General features: G+C 30.4%; 1 long non-coding RNA gene across 1 annotated transcript; it reads left to right on the top strand.

The window, feature by feature from the left end:
- Positions 1-8,926: 8,926 nt before the first annotated feature.
- On the top strand, positions 8,927-10,304 carry LOC127085560 (uncharacterized). Its single transcript, XR_007789175.1, has 2 exons — positions 8,927-9,578; positions 10,044-10,304. It is a non-coding gene; the product is annotated as an uncharacterized LOC127085560 (long non-coding RNA).
- Positions 10,305-16,309: the final 6,005 nt, after the last annotated feature.

Genomic DNA, 16,309 nt, shown 5'->3' with positions numbered 1-16,309 from the left:
GATTGCATGTACAAGCTTGAGAATTTTGCTTTTTCTATTTAGTTGATTAATGTATAGTTGTGTATTGTCGTACAAATAACTCATTTGAGTTAGTAATGAATAATGTCACTCTTTTCATCTTATTCTGTCTAATTTTCACATCCTCTCTATATTTGCACACTAGTGTTGTCTTATTGTGTTTTGATCCGACATATAATACACCATAATAAATAACATCATTTAAACTTTTATTTAATACATCACCATTTTTGTAAATAAAGATATAAAATTTGTAACAAAGTATTCCTATTTTTATAAATGAAAATAAGAATCAGTAAAGAAAATTGAATAAAGATGAAAAAATAAGGTTTAAATAGTCTTTTAATCTTTATAAATTTATGTATTTTTTATTTTCGTTCCTATATTTTTAAAATTAAAAATAATTCTTGAATATTAAATTTTTTTGACTTTTAATCCCTAAAGTTAAAATCCACAAGACGATTTTAATTTTAGAGATTAAAAACAAATAAAATTTAATATATAAGAACTTTATTCAAAAAGAAAAAATACAAGAACCAAAAATAATAACACGTCAAGTTATAGGAATAAAAAATTATTTAAATAAAAAATAATAATAAATAGAAAATAGCATGTTTCATATACTACCAAGAAAATAATACGTATACTATAACTATAACACTAACGTGACAATAGTATAGTTATGATGTGATAGAAAGTAAATATAAAACCGAGCAAGGATATTAAAATGATAAAATTCTTCTTATTTTTCCTTAATACTTACAATAAATAATGAAATATAAAAATAAACATTGTAAGACATTCTCACGCTCCAAAGTATACATGGGATCTACAAAATTAGTAGAACCGTCTAGTTGTTAGTGTTTGAAGATGGCGAACATGGACAACACTATTGAAGCTACGATCATCGCCACTGAATTTGAAATAGATCCAGCAGCTCCGGCATCAGGACCTGGAGCTGGAGACAGCGAGGGACTGAGGTCTTGGGCTGAGGCTACGGCGGCGGCAAAAACAAAAAGGAAGGAGAAGAACTTCATTGCAGAAGATGATGATGCCATTGGAAAACTGTGGTATTTCTTAGAGTAATTTGAAGATGAAAAAACAGTGAAAATTTGTGAAAGAAGAAGTTGATATTATGCAAATTGTGTATGTTGTTGGATGAGATTTGTGGTAGAAAAAGGGGGTGGGAGTATTTATAAGATTACAAGAAGCGTGTGGGGTCCACAAATAACATGGACAGGTGGAGGCATGAGAAACAGGTATGCCGACGCTGTACCGAATCATATCATAGGAATGAGTCGGTCTTATGATGTTTCTGTTATGTACGTTTGTGCGGTGTTCAGTTTTGTTAAAGTTAATTAAACAGCCAATTAGAATGATTGCTTAGGTGGGATGCTTTCTTAATTCAATCCCCATAAGCGCCCACGTTTATTTATGTTTTAAAAGTGGATTTGAACTCTTCTTCATTTTTTTTTTGTGGATAAAATGACTTGAGAATATTCTGTTAGAGACACTCTCACATAACTCATTCATGCAACTTATTAGTATCTCATGTTTAATTTCCTTAGCGTTGTTAGCTCTATGTTCTCTACACTTTTTGATTTTTCTTTAGCTTATGAAAGTTATTCGAGACTGTTCGCAATGTCCAATTATGAGGTCTAATACGGAGGACACAAGCGACAAGCAGAGCATAAAGCATGTGATTTTGGTATTTGACCTATTTTTCACTGTTATATCTAATCAAATGATAATTTGCATGATGCACCGAATTAAATAGAAGCGGTTTAACAACTCACCTTATATAAGTTTTAGATGCGTCAGTTTCAAATATCTTTTTAACTTTCATTCTAAATTGCATCTCGAATACTTTCCTGACATGGACGTCGAAGTACTAACTTTATAGGTCCACCTTGTTCTTGTATCAGAAACAATATGTGTCGTACTGGAAGATCTCGTTCACTAATTTGGTTGTACGTGGAAATCAATTTGGTTTAATCTCTACGATAAATCGTTGTTTCCCTATCCAAATTTACCAACAATTGATCTTTTTCTTGTTCGAACAATCAATCTATCCCGTGAAAACTATGGAAACATTGAAATATGCTTGATTAGACGTCCAAAGCAATACTATAACTGTCACAATAGTCAACACTCCTGATCCCAAAATCGATAACGATCCAGACCTGGTCACTTCTTCTTCTGCTCCTACTCATTCGAATCAAATTCCTCCAAAGATAAGATAGAGCATGTTCCAAGTTTTTTCGACCTTTCAAGATTCCCAACAATTGCTTCAAGGCCTAACCTCAAAAACAACCTTATGCAACACCACAAATTCTAGAACAAGAGATGTTTCAAAGTCTCCAACAACTGCAAGCTAGCTTATATATGCAAGGGATAAACGACCAACTTAATTTGAATTTCTTGACTGAAAGATTGTTACGCATCAAAGATAATCTACAAGACACTCCCCTTAGGGGACCATTTCATATGGGAAACAACTTCACATGGAAACCAATGAGCAGCACCAGAACTAATTTATGTCGGCTTATTTTCTCTACGCAAAGGAGCCCTTAATGTTGGACATGAGACTCTAAAAACAAGAGAGAGAGAGTGAATTATGTGGGTTTGAAAATCCATTTTCAAAATAAAATCTTTTACAAAAACAGAGTTTAAAAAACTTTTGTAAAACAAACTAAGTAAAAGCAACAAAAATAAGAAATTTAAAAGGCAGATAAAAGAAGGGATGAGAGAATAACGCCCGAGATTTATTGAAGTTTGTTCTAATAAATTTACCTACTCATCTCCCCACAAATTCCTTCTTGAGAGTTTCTAATATGATAATGAGAGCTTTTAACAGGTTTTTCCCTTGAACCTCCTTTTATAAGGATTAGATTTTTTTCGATGATTAACTTTCTAACCAACAATGTAGTTTTAGTTATAGAGACCTCCACAACCAACTGAGAGCTTTTTAACAGCAAGTTAAGCTCACGAAATGACTGAGAGTTTTAATTACAGAGACCTCCCAAACCAACCAAAGATTTTACTTGGTTTACCTCCGCAACCAAAACATGAGCTTTTTAACTTGATTTAACTCACATCTAAAATAATTTTTCCCTCAATGAGAAATTATAAATATCCCCTTACACTAGATCATACTACCTCAAATATATGAAGGTTTCACTCTCAAAATCACTAAGGCAGATGTGAGAAAATAAATGAGAGAAAGGTATCTCAAATACATTTTCTGATGTGTTGGAAATGAGAAAGGAGCCCACTATTTATAGGACAAAGTGTGTGTCAAATATGGAAATAATTCATGGGTTTTCAATGTTGATAATCGATTATGCATTTTAAAAACCTTTTTAGGTGATTTTTATGAAAGAAAATATGCTTTCAAAGGGTTGAAAGTGAGTGTGTAATTTTCCTTAATACAATCGAGAGTTAGTCTTATACCTTTATAGACACTAATCATCTGATACATACTCGGCGAGCTTTCACACTTCCCCTCTTTCGCAACTTTGAATCTTTTGGTTCATTGCCACATTATCTTTGATTTTATCACTTCACTAAAACCTTTAATATTATTTCGATGAGACTTGAAATAAATCTTTATAATAAACTCCATCATCAGATAAACTGCTTGATCATATATCTTTGCTGAGTTCACCGAATGCTGATTGCCATAAGGTGTTGTCTTCCATATGTAAACATATAATATTGGTCTCGAAGCCCCCACAAACTTGATCAACACAACTGAAGCTCCTTCACTTTATCATTTTATGAGATGATCTTTAGAAACTTCAGTTGCAACTGATGAACATATCAAGCTTCATCACTAGATGAACATATCAAGCACCATCACTTAATCAACATATCAAGCACCATCACTTAATCAACATATCATATGATATCATTTGAACCAACAAGCCTTTAACATCAAGATCGATGAAGACTTCTCTTAAGTATGTCGTTAACAACAAAACCAAATAGATTATTGTAAACATCATACATGCAAGCAAATAGATCCATATTTATATCACTTGATCATATCAAGCATTGGGGACACAAGAATCATCCACATGATTATGGAAGAGGTGGCAGTCACGCTCCATTAGGGAGTCGTCGTCCCTACCGAACATCGTTACATCAATATCAGTATGACATTAAAGTGCATGATCATGACCGGAGAAGAAGCCCACTCTCCGGGTGCATACTCGATAGTAAGATCCCAAAATCCATCAAGAAACCTTCTAAGTTGGATAGCTACAATGGCACAGGAGATCCAAAGGAGCACATTGAGCACATAGACACCATGTTTATCTACTACCATGGAGAAGTGAAGTCTAAGTTGTTTGTACTAGCTCTCAAAAGAGCCGTTGTGACGTGGTTCAGACCCTACTCGAAGGTTGCATAAATTCTTGGAAGGATCTCTGAGACTCTTTTACTACCCAATTCACTACCTGAAAATGGAAACCAACTACATTAGACATACTTAGTGGGATCCAACAAAATAAGAAAGAGACCATGCAAGAATAAATAGAGTGATTCACCAAGGTGGCGGTAGAAGTGGAGGAAATTAATTACATATTTAATTATTGGATATTCAAGAAGGGGGTTAAGGGCAGGGAATTAGAAAGAGACCATAACCGCCATCAGAACGATGGAGACTGAGGGAATCGATCCAAATTATCATCCCACACCCCTTGAATAATTCAAAGGAAATGACCATGCAAAAATATAGGAATAATGATTTTAAGGAAGCTGTCATAAAAAATCCTTATCTGGTGTAGGAATCAGTTATAAAACAAAGTTCTTTCATTTCTATAAGAGCCATGTTCACAACACTAGGGAATGTATTCATTTGAAGGATTCAATCAAATAGGTGATCAAGAAAGGGGGACTTACCAAGTATACTGTTTAGAAAGGACTATTCTTTTTTAGTTAAGAAAAATTATGTGAAAATAATATGATTTTTCAAGGTAAAAAAAATGCTTGGTGCAGGTTTTCTGCACATCACAAAATCTCGCCTTCCAAATAGCTTGTAACAAAGGAATAATTTTTAATAGCACTTGAAATGTCCAACTAATTTAGAATACCATACCACACATAACTAACAAAAGCACAATAAAAGAGGTGGTAAATCATTTCATCAAGATTTTTAAAGAATCAAATGTTGATAGATCTCGTCTGAGTGGTATAGTTTTTTTATTTCTTTTAGATGGTGATAACATAGCTTTTTCAACTCCCTTTAATCTTTAGGAACTTTATTTTGTAGTGTCTCAGTATGATGGAAATAAAACCTTTGGTCTTAATGGTTTTAATTTCTCTTTCCTAAAAAGATTTTGGAACCTGCTTAGAATTGACATAAGGAAATGTTTGATGAATTACATAAATTTGCACCTCTACCTTATAGTTTTGTATCATAATTTGTGACTTTAATCTTTAAGGTTAATTCTCCCTCTCAGTTAGGAAATTTTATGACAGTTTCTCTAGTGGAATCCCTCTATAAACTGATAGCTAAAGTGTTGGTCATTAGACTATGGTTAGTGATGGACAAACATATATCCCCTAATCAATTGAATTTTCTTAAGGGGTGAATGTTGGTTGATGGAGTGCTGGTTATTAATGAGGTGTTCGGGTTGGCCAAGAGATCTAAAAGATCTTTCCTTATTCTTAAACTCGATTTTCATAAAGTGTATAATTCAATTAGTTAGAACTTCTTAGATTATATGCTTATGACACTTAGATTTAGTGAGAAGTGAAGGTCTTGGATGATAGTGTGTATTTTTACTGGTAATGTTGCGGTGCTAGTAAGTGGGTGTCATACTGAAGAGATCAGAATCCAAAGACCATTAAAGCAAGGGGATCCTCTAGCTCACTTATTTTTCCTTCTAGTGATAGAGGGGCTTATCAGTCTTTTTCCTATGGCTTAGGAGATTTCTCTTAAATTTTAGTTCATGGTTTGTACGCCTAGGATAATTGTATCTCATCTTTAATATGCTAATAATAGTCTCCTAGTGGTTAATCCTACTTTGTAGAATTTTCGGAGTATTAAGGTTATTCTTAGAGACTTTGAACTAACTTTCGGGCTTCGAGTGAAATTCTTCAAGAGTAGTCTTATAGGGGTCACATTGGATCCTATTTTTTTCCTCATGATATTTTTTCCACTGCAATATTGAGTCTTTTCCTTTTAAGTATCTCGGTTTTCATGTGAGAGTTAATCATAGGCTTTCAACCACTTGGGGTCCTTTATTTATCTTACTAGAAAAAAGGTTCAATTCTTGGAAGCACAAGTATGTCAGTTTGGGTGACATAATGGTTCTCTTTAATTTCGTGCTTAATGTAATCCCTAACTTCTTTTTGTATTTTATGAAGATGGCCTTTTTGGTTTGGAATAAGCTTGTCAAAATTCAAAAGAATGTTCCTTTGGGGGGGGGGGGGGGGGGGGGGGCGTCTCAAAGATATCTTGGGTTAATTGGAAATATGTCTATAAACCTAAGAATATAGGAGGTTAGGTGTTAGGGATTTTCCGGTGGTTAATCTTGCCCTTTTGAAGAATTGGAGATTAAGACTTCTTATAATGGATCTAGTTCTTTGGATGGACATTCTTCTAACTAGATATGGGGTTACAATAGTTTTCTCTCTCTGTGGGGGGAGGACCGATGGTTTCCTCTCTTCTTACTGGTGGAAATGGGCGTCTCTCATTAGATCTAAAGAGAATGTTATCTCAAATTGATTTGTTGATGGTGTTATTAAGAAAGTAAGGACGGGTTCCCAAACTTCTTCTTGGAAGTACCCTCGGATATGGAGAATATCTTAAAGAGAAGGTTCCCTGGTTTATTCTCTAACTCTCTTCATCCTAATGGGATTGTATGAGAACGACCTTGCGAGCGTGTTGCATGCTCGCAGAACGACTAACATAACCACCACCAAACTTTATTTATTCCCCAAAAAGAGAAAGGGGAAATATAGATAAAACCCCTAAAAGAATGACAATGATATGGTATTCGCAACCAAATTGGGTGTGAGAATCGATTATGAAATGGGGAGGTATTAGTGCCCCGCACATTCGTTGTACTAAGTGGGAATCGTTTAGTTAGTTTTGCGTATAAGTGTTAGCTTAAAAATGTTTGTGTTCCTCAAGTTATTAAAAGGGAAAAAGAATAGGACTAAAAAGTAAGTTTTTATTAGGGTGCCTGACGAGATTTTAAATCTCGCTCCTACGTATCTCCAAGTGCGATGGAGAACTCAAGACTATGTAGTTCTGGGTAGAAAATGTTTGTTTGTGGGTCGATTTTAGCAAAAAAAAATCGTTATCTCAATCGAACGGAAAACATTGCTTACCTAAATCAGTTAGAGGAGTGGGCATTTGTATCACTACAAAATGGATTTCTAGTATCAACATTCGTGGGAAAACATTACTTATCTCATTCGCACATATGCGGACGAGGCTTTATTTTGCAACGTCTCAAGATGAAACATCTTTCGTTTAAAAAAGAGTTTGAAGGTGAAAGCCAAAAGGCAAAATATTTTGAAAGTGTTGGATATATTTTTGGGTGATGACAAACGTTTGGATGGTCGGAGTATTCATCTCGTATCCTAACTCTTAGGAGCTCGTGATGTACACCACGTTCCTTTTTCATCTTATTTGAGAAAGGGTTTGATATTTTTTTAGGCATTTTTGGTTGGACGACGAACATTCGGATGATCGGGATATCCATATTGTATCCTAACCCTCTAGAGCTCGTGGTATACACGACATTCCTATTTTGTCCAAATTTATTGAGAAAGTGATTTGCATCAATTGGGTTGAGAGTTTTTTAGAGTGGTGGCGAGCGTTCTGATGGTTCAGATATCCATCTTGTATCCTAACCCTCGGGAGCTCGTGGTATACACCACATTCCTTTTTCATCTTTATTTGCAAAAAGATGTTTGATAATGATTAAGTATTTTTCATTTTTATTTGGGAAAATGCACTCGATGTTAATCGAGTTTTGATTGGCGTTGCTGAATGATTTGGAATGAAATGAGGTGTTTACTTAAGAAAGGGGTTTGGTGTTGACCAAGTTGTTGTTTTTTTGTCTCAAGATGATTGATCTTATTAGTTTTTGAAAATGTCTTTGATGAGATTAAGATTTTTTTTTAGTTTAGAAAAATGGTTATCAATTATTTAATAGTTCAATTTAACTAACTATCTAAGGGGAAAAATAAAAACAAATAAATGAATAAAAATACAATCAATGGGATGTGGGTAAATTTGTCTTTGAAAAAATAGAATAAATAAAAATAAAATAAAACAAATAATAAAACAATATAACACTACAAAATAAAAAATGAATAAGATAAGAACAAAACAAGAGAAAATGATTGTTAATTACAAATAAGAGGAAAGATTAATTTAAAAAAAATTGAATAGGTTTTTTTTTCGTTTTAAAAAGAAAAGAAATTATTTTTTATTTAATAAAATTAATTATTTATAAAATAAAATGAGATTGCTTTTTTTTTGTTTTTTTGAAATAATTTTTTTAATCTAATCTTAATTATACTATTATCTAATTAAATAAAAAACATAAAACTATAATATAATAAAAGAAATTAAAAAAGAAAAATGGGTCAATAGCAAAAACAAAACAAGGAAGACAAAAAAAAAGACAGATGAGGTTGCCAAAAGTTATATTCAGGGGCGCGGGAAGCAAATACGATGGCCCAATGACCATACAAGCCCACCTGGTAGTCAACTACATTGACTTAACTAGGGGCGTCAAATTAACTTACTTTTCAGTCAAGAATAATCTAATGGTCAGGAAAAGGCATCTACATTGATTATGATGGGGAAGTTGACACAAGATCAATTATTGACTAAAAGTAGTCAATAGATCATAGGCCAATCACAAAGCCACATGGCGTGATCAGGCTATGCGAGGAGGGATTAGATAAATGCAAGAGAGAGAAAGTTCATTTAAACACTCTTTTTCTCTCTCCTAACTCTTCCTTATCTCTTCGCTCTCCCTCACCACTCAAGAAAAAACTAAATGACCACCACACATCCACACCAGTCACCGCCCTAAACCACCACCAGCCACCACAAGAGCCACCGTCCCACCCAAATTCCGGTTGAACTTCAACCGGAAAATTCAACATAACCCGCAAAATTTGCAGAAACGCCCAAATCACCTTCAATCCAAAATCTTTCAAAATGAACCGCTTTCTAAATCCTTCCTTAAACACAACTCTTAAACCAAAATCTCCAAAAACAAACTCATATCACCGGATCGAGAATCTTACCTAATTTCAAATTCTAAAAAAAATCCAAACCACAACCTAGTTTAACCCACTTCTAAACATCATTTTGAAACCAAAATAAACAAAAAAAAGCAACATGAGTTCGAGCCAACAGAAAAAAAACGAATCAAATCCTATGTCTCAAAATAGATTCAATCTGGTTCAAATAATCATAACATCAAGCATGGCGTCTACACAAACAGGCAAGCAATAAAAATATAAACACGAAGGGATCAAGATGTTACCAATCAAATATTACCGATGTGAAGCCCTTATAGGTAAATTCCTCTTTCTGAGAGAGTGTGAAGCTGTGAATTCCTCAAGTGTGTGAGCTGTGAATATTAGATAAGATCAAATATTGTTAGTGAGTTTTGAGAGAGTCTAGATTCATCCCACAAAATGAGGGATTTGATTGAGTGGAAGAGAGGAAAATTCGTGTGTGCTAGTCCATGTGACTGAGGACTTTGTGAATTTTTGAAATTTGTTTCTTTGTAATTTTTCTTACTGAAGATGCATTATTTTGGTCTGTTTTGTTATACATTTGTTCCTTTTTTACTGCAGTGAATGTTGATTATTTGAATTGGTCTTTTTTCTCTTGTTTTATGTTAAACAAACTGCTGCATAATTGTTGTGTGAACCTTGCCTTGTGGTCGTTTAACTAATGTTACACTTAAATTGCTTGAATAAAATGTGGATGTTATGGTTAGTTAATGGGTAACAGAGTTGTTCTCTTTTTTTGCTAGGTTCTTTTGATGATGATAGGCACGATTTGAATGAGCAAGATTGGTATAGAGGAAATTGGTGGATATGGCATGGAAAAGGGTATTTTGCATGGTCGTGGTGATTACTTGAAGGTGGAGAAAAGATGAGCGTGGAGAAAACTTGAAGCACTTTAGGTTTAGGGAATTTTGAAGAAGATTAGAGTTTATGACTTTTTCTATGTAATAATAACTCCATATGTACTAAAGAAAATTGAAGTAATGCAAAAGTTCCACTCTTTATGACTTTTTTTTGTGAGTTTTCTAATGTAATGCAAAATAAAAACTCCTTTTTTGTAACTTGTTTTCTTGAACTTTTTAATGCAATGTATGATTGAAAAAATATGTTATACTTTGTTACTTCAAAAATTCAGATTCAAATTTGAAATGCAAAATACTTCCCATTTTCCTTTAATGAAGTCACAAATGAAAATGCACCATAATACTCGACGAAAACTAAAATGATGAATAATGTTCTACCTTGTTAAACAAACCTAAAAAAATAAATAAGGTCAAGAACAAAAGGTACAAAAGACTAACATCAAATCAAGTCAATAATTGACAAGTTTATTACTTCAAAGACCCTTAAAATTCATGTCATGAATACACGAACCTGTCCAAATAACCAACACATTCAAGTTGACCTTTAGTCATTGGTTGTTGATTTTGACTTATGTATGAAAATGGAACCTTATGACCAGATGAAATTGTCATAAAAATGATGCTAATGAGATGCAGATGAAAAGTATTTTAGGGGGAAAAATCTAGGTATGACAGTTAGGCTTGGTGATTAATATGGTCTTGACTTGGGATCTTGGGTGACGGAGACCATTCTTTCTTAAAGAGCTTCGCATGGTAATGAGCTTTATGTCTCTTTAGAGACGACACTCTGTCCTTTGAGAGAGATAAGTGAAATTGAAAGCACTATAGAGATGTTACTTTTTCAGAGGCATCTTCTTACCTTATCCAAAATGTTAGCTCAACCTCTTCTTTGGCTTCTCTTCTTAAAGAAAAAGATTCCACCCCTGATCTGGATTAATTAGACTCCTTCTACGATCTTGATCTTCTCTTGAAAACTCTTGCAAAATAGACTCCTTCTAGAAAATATATGGCTAAGAGAGGGGTCATTCTTAATCTTAGTAGAATTTGATATCCCTTGTATGGCTATTTAATTGAGATAATTCATCATCTCTATTTCTTTGTTACTTGTGAGTTAATCTTCTGTATGATATAATATCTTCCAGTGATTGGGGTGACAGATCGTTATACCTAATAATTATATAGTATTTTTTGAGTCTTTTATATGTAGGACTAAGTTTATGGGTCTTAATATTTTGATTTGACTTGTTGTTGTCGAGTCCGTTTGAAAAACCAATAATGATTTTATCTTTAACGAAATCATAAAAATAGTGAAAGTGACTTTCAAACCTCATCTTCTACCTGCATAATTAATCGAGTGTTTACTTTAACTTTAGCTTTAAGGTAGATTCTACTGTTATATGACATGTTGATGGTTTGAATCTGGTTGTTTGAGGAGATCTAACACACCGCCAAAGAAAGTAGATTTTAGTAATTTGGATTTTTATATTAGATCCTTTTGTATCGTAGGCTGCATTAGTTCTATTCTATTTAATTTTTAATTGTATTTTGACTTGCATGATATTATGACTAGGGGTGGCAATAAAATCCATTAAAGACATATCCATCCAATCCATCCAATAATTAATTCATCCAATCCATCCATCAAATAAAAAAATAATTAATGGATTTGATCCAATCCATCCATCAAACCATATGGATGGATTCAATCCACCCATCTCATCTACTTTTAATATATAAAAGTTAATTACCACCATAATTACTTAATTACCCTAATTACAATCCATAATACAATTAATTTCATGTTCCTATAAGTAATTTCGTACTAAACTCTATTTAATACTCTAACTAAACTCTATTTAATACTCTAACTAACTCTACCATTTTACAATTTAATAAATTTGCCACGACAACATAAAAATTGATTCAACTATATATTATATAAAATATAATTAAAAAATTGATTCAAATATATCAAAATACATTAAAAGAGAGTTTTTCATTGGGTAAGGTGATGTATGATATGAGTAATTTCCAATGGGTGAATTATTTTATGAATTTGGGATAAAAAGAGAATTTTGAAATCTTGAATTATGGTGTGGATTTGGAATAAGAGGTGGATTTCCAAAATATGGGGTGTTTTGTTGATTTGGGATATAAAGAGGACTTCTATCATTTTGCATAAAATTGGAGCATGTGTTATGTTGATTGAGGTTCATTTTCAAATGAAATGTGTACACAAAAAAATTAAAATTAAATAAAATAAATTGGTCAAATTTAGACTAGATGTGAGTGAAAAATGTGATAAAATAAATTACCTATTTATACTACTAAAAAATATTACCGTTATTTTATTGTTGTTGCAATCTTATCATTCCAAAATGAAATCAATATCCTGAAATCAAATTAGTTATTATTGTAGTTTTTTTACCAAATATTATCGTTGCTTGATTTTCTTTAAATGACAAAATGAATTTTTTTTAATAATAAATATTACCGTTATTTTATTGTTGTTGCAATCTTATCATTCCAAAATGAAATTAATATTCTGAAATCAAATTAATTATTATTGTAGTTTTTTTGCCAAATATTATCGTTACTTGATTTTCTTTAAATGACAAAATGAATTTTTTTAATAATAAATATACTGATTTTTTAAGTGGTTTTTCTGAGATGTCAAACGGAGAATATGAAAAGAGGGAGAAGTAATATGAAACGGTTTGATGAAAATCAGGGTTTTATTTAATTGAATAAATTGATATTATTATTATTATTATTTATTAATATTTATTATCATCATTATTAATCCCATTTACCCACTTAATAACTTAAAATATTCCAAAACCACTGTTACTTATACCATTTTAAATGTAATGGATACAGATATGCAACTTCCAATACACGTGTTTCAACCCTAAAAAATCAGTATATCCACACCTTTCACTTCAATATTTTTTGCTTATATTTAAAGTAAACTTTCCCAAAAGTAACCATCATTAATGCTCTACGTTAACATCACATAAAACCTATATCTATCACACTTTTCAATAAAGATAGAAACCAAATTTGAATAATATAATATTAATTTTTTTGAAATCTAACAAATTTATTTCATTCCCCTATAAGATTACTAAAATACAATTTTAAATTAATTCCAGGTACAATATTCTGTTTGGATTCATATATTTTTTTTAAAAAAAAATTATTATGTAATTGCAATTTTTATAAATTCATTCTGTACATTGACAATATTTTTTCTTAATACTGTTTTTTTCTTACATTGACAATATTTTTTCTTACCTATTTATACTACTAAAAAATATTACCGTTATTTTATTGTTGTTGCAATCTTATCATTCCAAAACGAAATCAATATCCTGAAATCAAATTAATTATTATTGTAGTTTTTTGCCAAATATTATCGTTGCTTGATTTTCTTTAAATGATAAAATGAATTTTTTTTAATAATAAATATTACCGTTATTTTATTGTTGTTGCAATCTTATCATTCCAAAATGAAATCAATATCCTGAAATCAAATTAATTATTATTGTATTTTTTTTGCCAAATATTATCGTTGTTTGATTAGCTTTAAATGACAAATTGAACTTTTTTAATAATAAATATGAACCACTTAAATTGTAGGAGCGTGTGTTTCTTTATGGACATTGCAAATGAGAGAACGTTGGAAAATCTCAAATACCCAAATGCTTCTGACACAGCAACATCGGTAAATGTGTAGGAACTTGAGAAAACTATAGATAAACATGCTCTAATGAAATCCCTTTAGGTTTTACGGTTATATTAATACATAGGCTGATGAAAAACTTTTCATTTCCCTATAAAGAGGACTTCCATCATTTTGCATAAAATTGGAGCATGTGTTATGTTGATTGAGGTTCATTTTCAAATGAAATGTGTACACAAAAAAATTAAAATTAAATAAAATAAATTGGTCAAATTTAGACTAGATGTGAGTGAAAAATGTGATAAAATAAATTACCTATTTATACTACTAAAAAATATTACCGTTATTTTATTGTTGTTGCAATCTTATCATTCCAAAATGAAATCAATATCCTGAAATCAAATTAGTTATTATTGTAGTTTTTTTGCCAAATATTATCGTTGCTTGATTTTCTTTAAATGACAAAATGAATTTTTTTTAATAATAAATATTACCGTTATTTTATTGTTGTTGCAATCTTATCATTCCAAAATGAAATTAATATTCTGAAATCAAATTAATTATTATTGTAGTTTTTTTGCCAAATATTATCGTTACTTGATTTTCTTTAAATGACAAAATGAATTTTTTTAATAATAAATATACTGATTTTTTAAGTGGTTTTTCTGAGATGTCAAACGGAGAATATGAAAAGAGGGAGAAGTAATATGAAACGGTTTGATGAAAATCAGGGTTTTATTTAATTGAATAAATTGATATTATTATTATTATTATTTATTAATATTTATTATCATCATTATTAATCCCATTTACCCACTTAATAACTTAAAATATTCCAAAACCACTGTTACTTATACCATTTTAAATGTAATGGATACAGATATGCAACTTCCAATACACGTGTTTCAACCCTAAAAAATCAGTATATCCACACCTTTCACTTCAATATTTTTTGCTTATATTTAAAGTAAACTTTCCCAAAAGTAACCATCATTAATGCTCTACGTTAACATCACATAAAACCTATATCTATCACACTTTTCAATAAAGATAGAAACCAAATTTGAATAATATAATATTAATTTTTTTGAAATCTAACAAATTTATTTCATTCCCCTATAAGATTACTAAAATACAATTTTAAATTAATTCCAGGTACAATATTCTGTTTGGATTCATATATTTTTTTTAAAAAAAAATCATTATGTAATTGCAATTTTTATAAATTCATTCTGTACATTGACAATATTTTTTCTTAATACTGTTTTTTTCTTACATTGACAATATTTTTTCTTACCTATTTATACTACTAAAAAATATTACCGTTATTTTATTGTTGTTGCAATCTTATCATTCCAAAACGAAATCAATATCCTGAAATCAAATTAATTATTATTGTAGTTTTTTGCCAAATATTATCGTTGCTTGATTTTCTTTAAATGATAAAATGAATTTTTTTTAATAATAAATATTACCGTTATTTTATTGTTGTTGCAATCTTATCATTCCAAAATGAAATCAATATCCTGAAATCAAATTAATTATTATTGTATTTTTTTTGCCAAATATTATCGTTGTTTGATTAGCTTTAAATGACAAATTGAATTTTTTTAATAATAAATATGAACCACTTAAATTGTAGGAGCGTGTGTTTCTTTATGGACATTGCAAATGAGAGAACGTTGGAAAATCTCAAATACCCAAATGCTTCTGACACAGCAACATCGGTAAATGTGTAGGAACTTGAGAAAACTATAGATAAACATGCTCTAATGAAATCCCTTTAGGTTTTACGGTTATATTAATACATAGGCTGATGAAAAACTTTTCATTTCCCTATATTACACATATCCACATGTTACGTAATTGCCAATTATTTTGGAGGGAACAGACGAATTTTCGTATCAAATATATATATATATATATATATATATATATATATATATATATATATATATATATATATATATATATATATATATATATATATATATATATATATATATATATATATATATATATATATATATATATATATATATATATATATATATATATATATATATATATATATATATATATATATATATATATATATATATATATATATATATATATATATATATATAATGGAAATGATCCATTCTTAACATGTACCTTATATATTATATATTAGCATTTCAAGTATTGTTCCAAATTCAAGAAATGAACTTATCATGTTGAATGAGCAAAAGCTGTAAGAAAACTTTATTCAAATAAAGACATGGCAATGTAAGTTATGTTTTTTATCAGGTGAACATTTGATATTTTTATTCACTATAAAATTATATATCTTTTGTTTTATTTATAATGATGAAGATATATAATATTTGTTATATATGTGTAATTTTTTCAGATGTATGATCAAGTATGATCATTTTGAATTATAGAGCCTGAGTGAGTACTATAATAGAAAATATTCAAA

Source organism: Lathyrus oleraceus, chromosome 5, assembly GCF_024323335.1.
Source record: "Lathyrus oleraceus cultivar Zhongwan6 chromosome 5, CAAS_Psat_ZW6_1.0, whole genome shotgun sequence".
NCBI classification, from domain to species: Eukaryota; Viridiplantae; Streptophyta; class Magnoliopsida; order Fabales; family Fabaceae; genus Lathyrus; species Lathyrus oleraceus.
The sequence above is the reverse complement of the archived record's forward strand: the minus strand, read 5'-3'. Positions and strand labels throughout refer to the sequence as shown.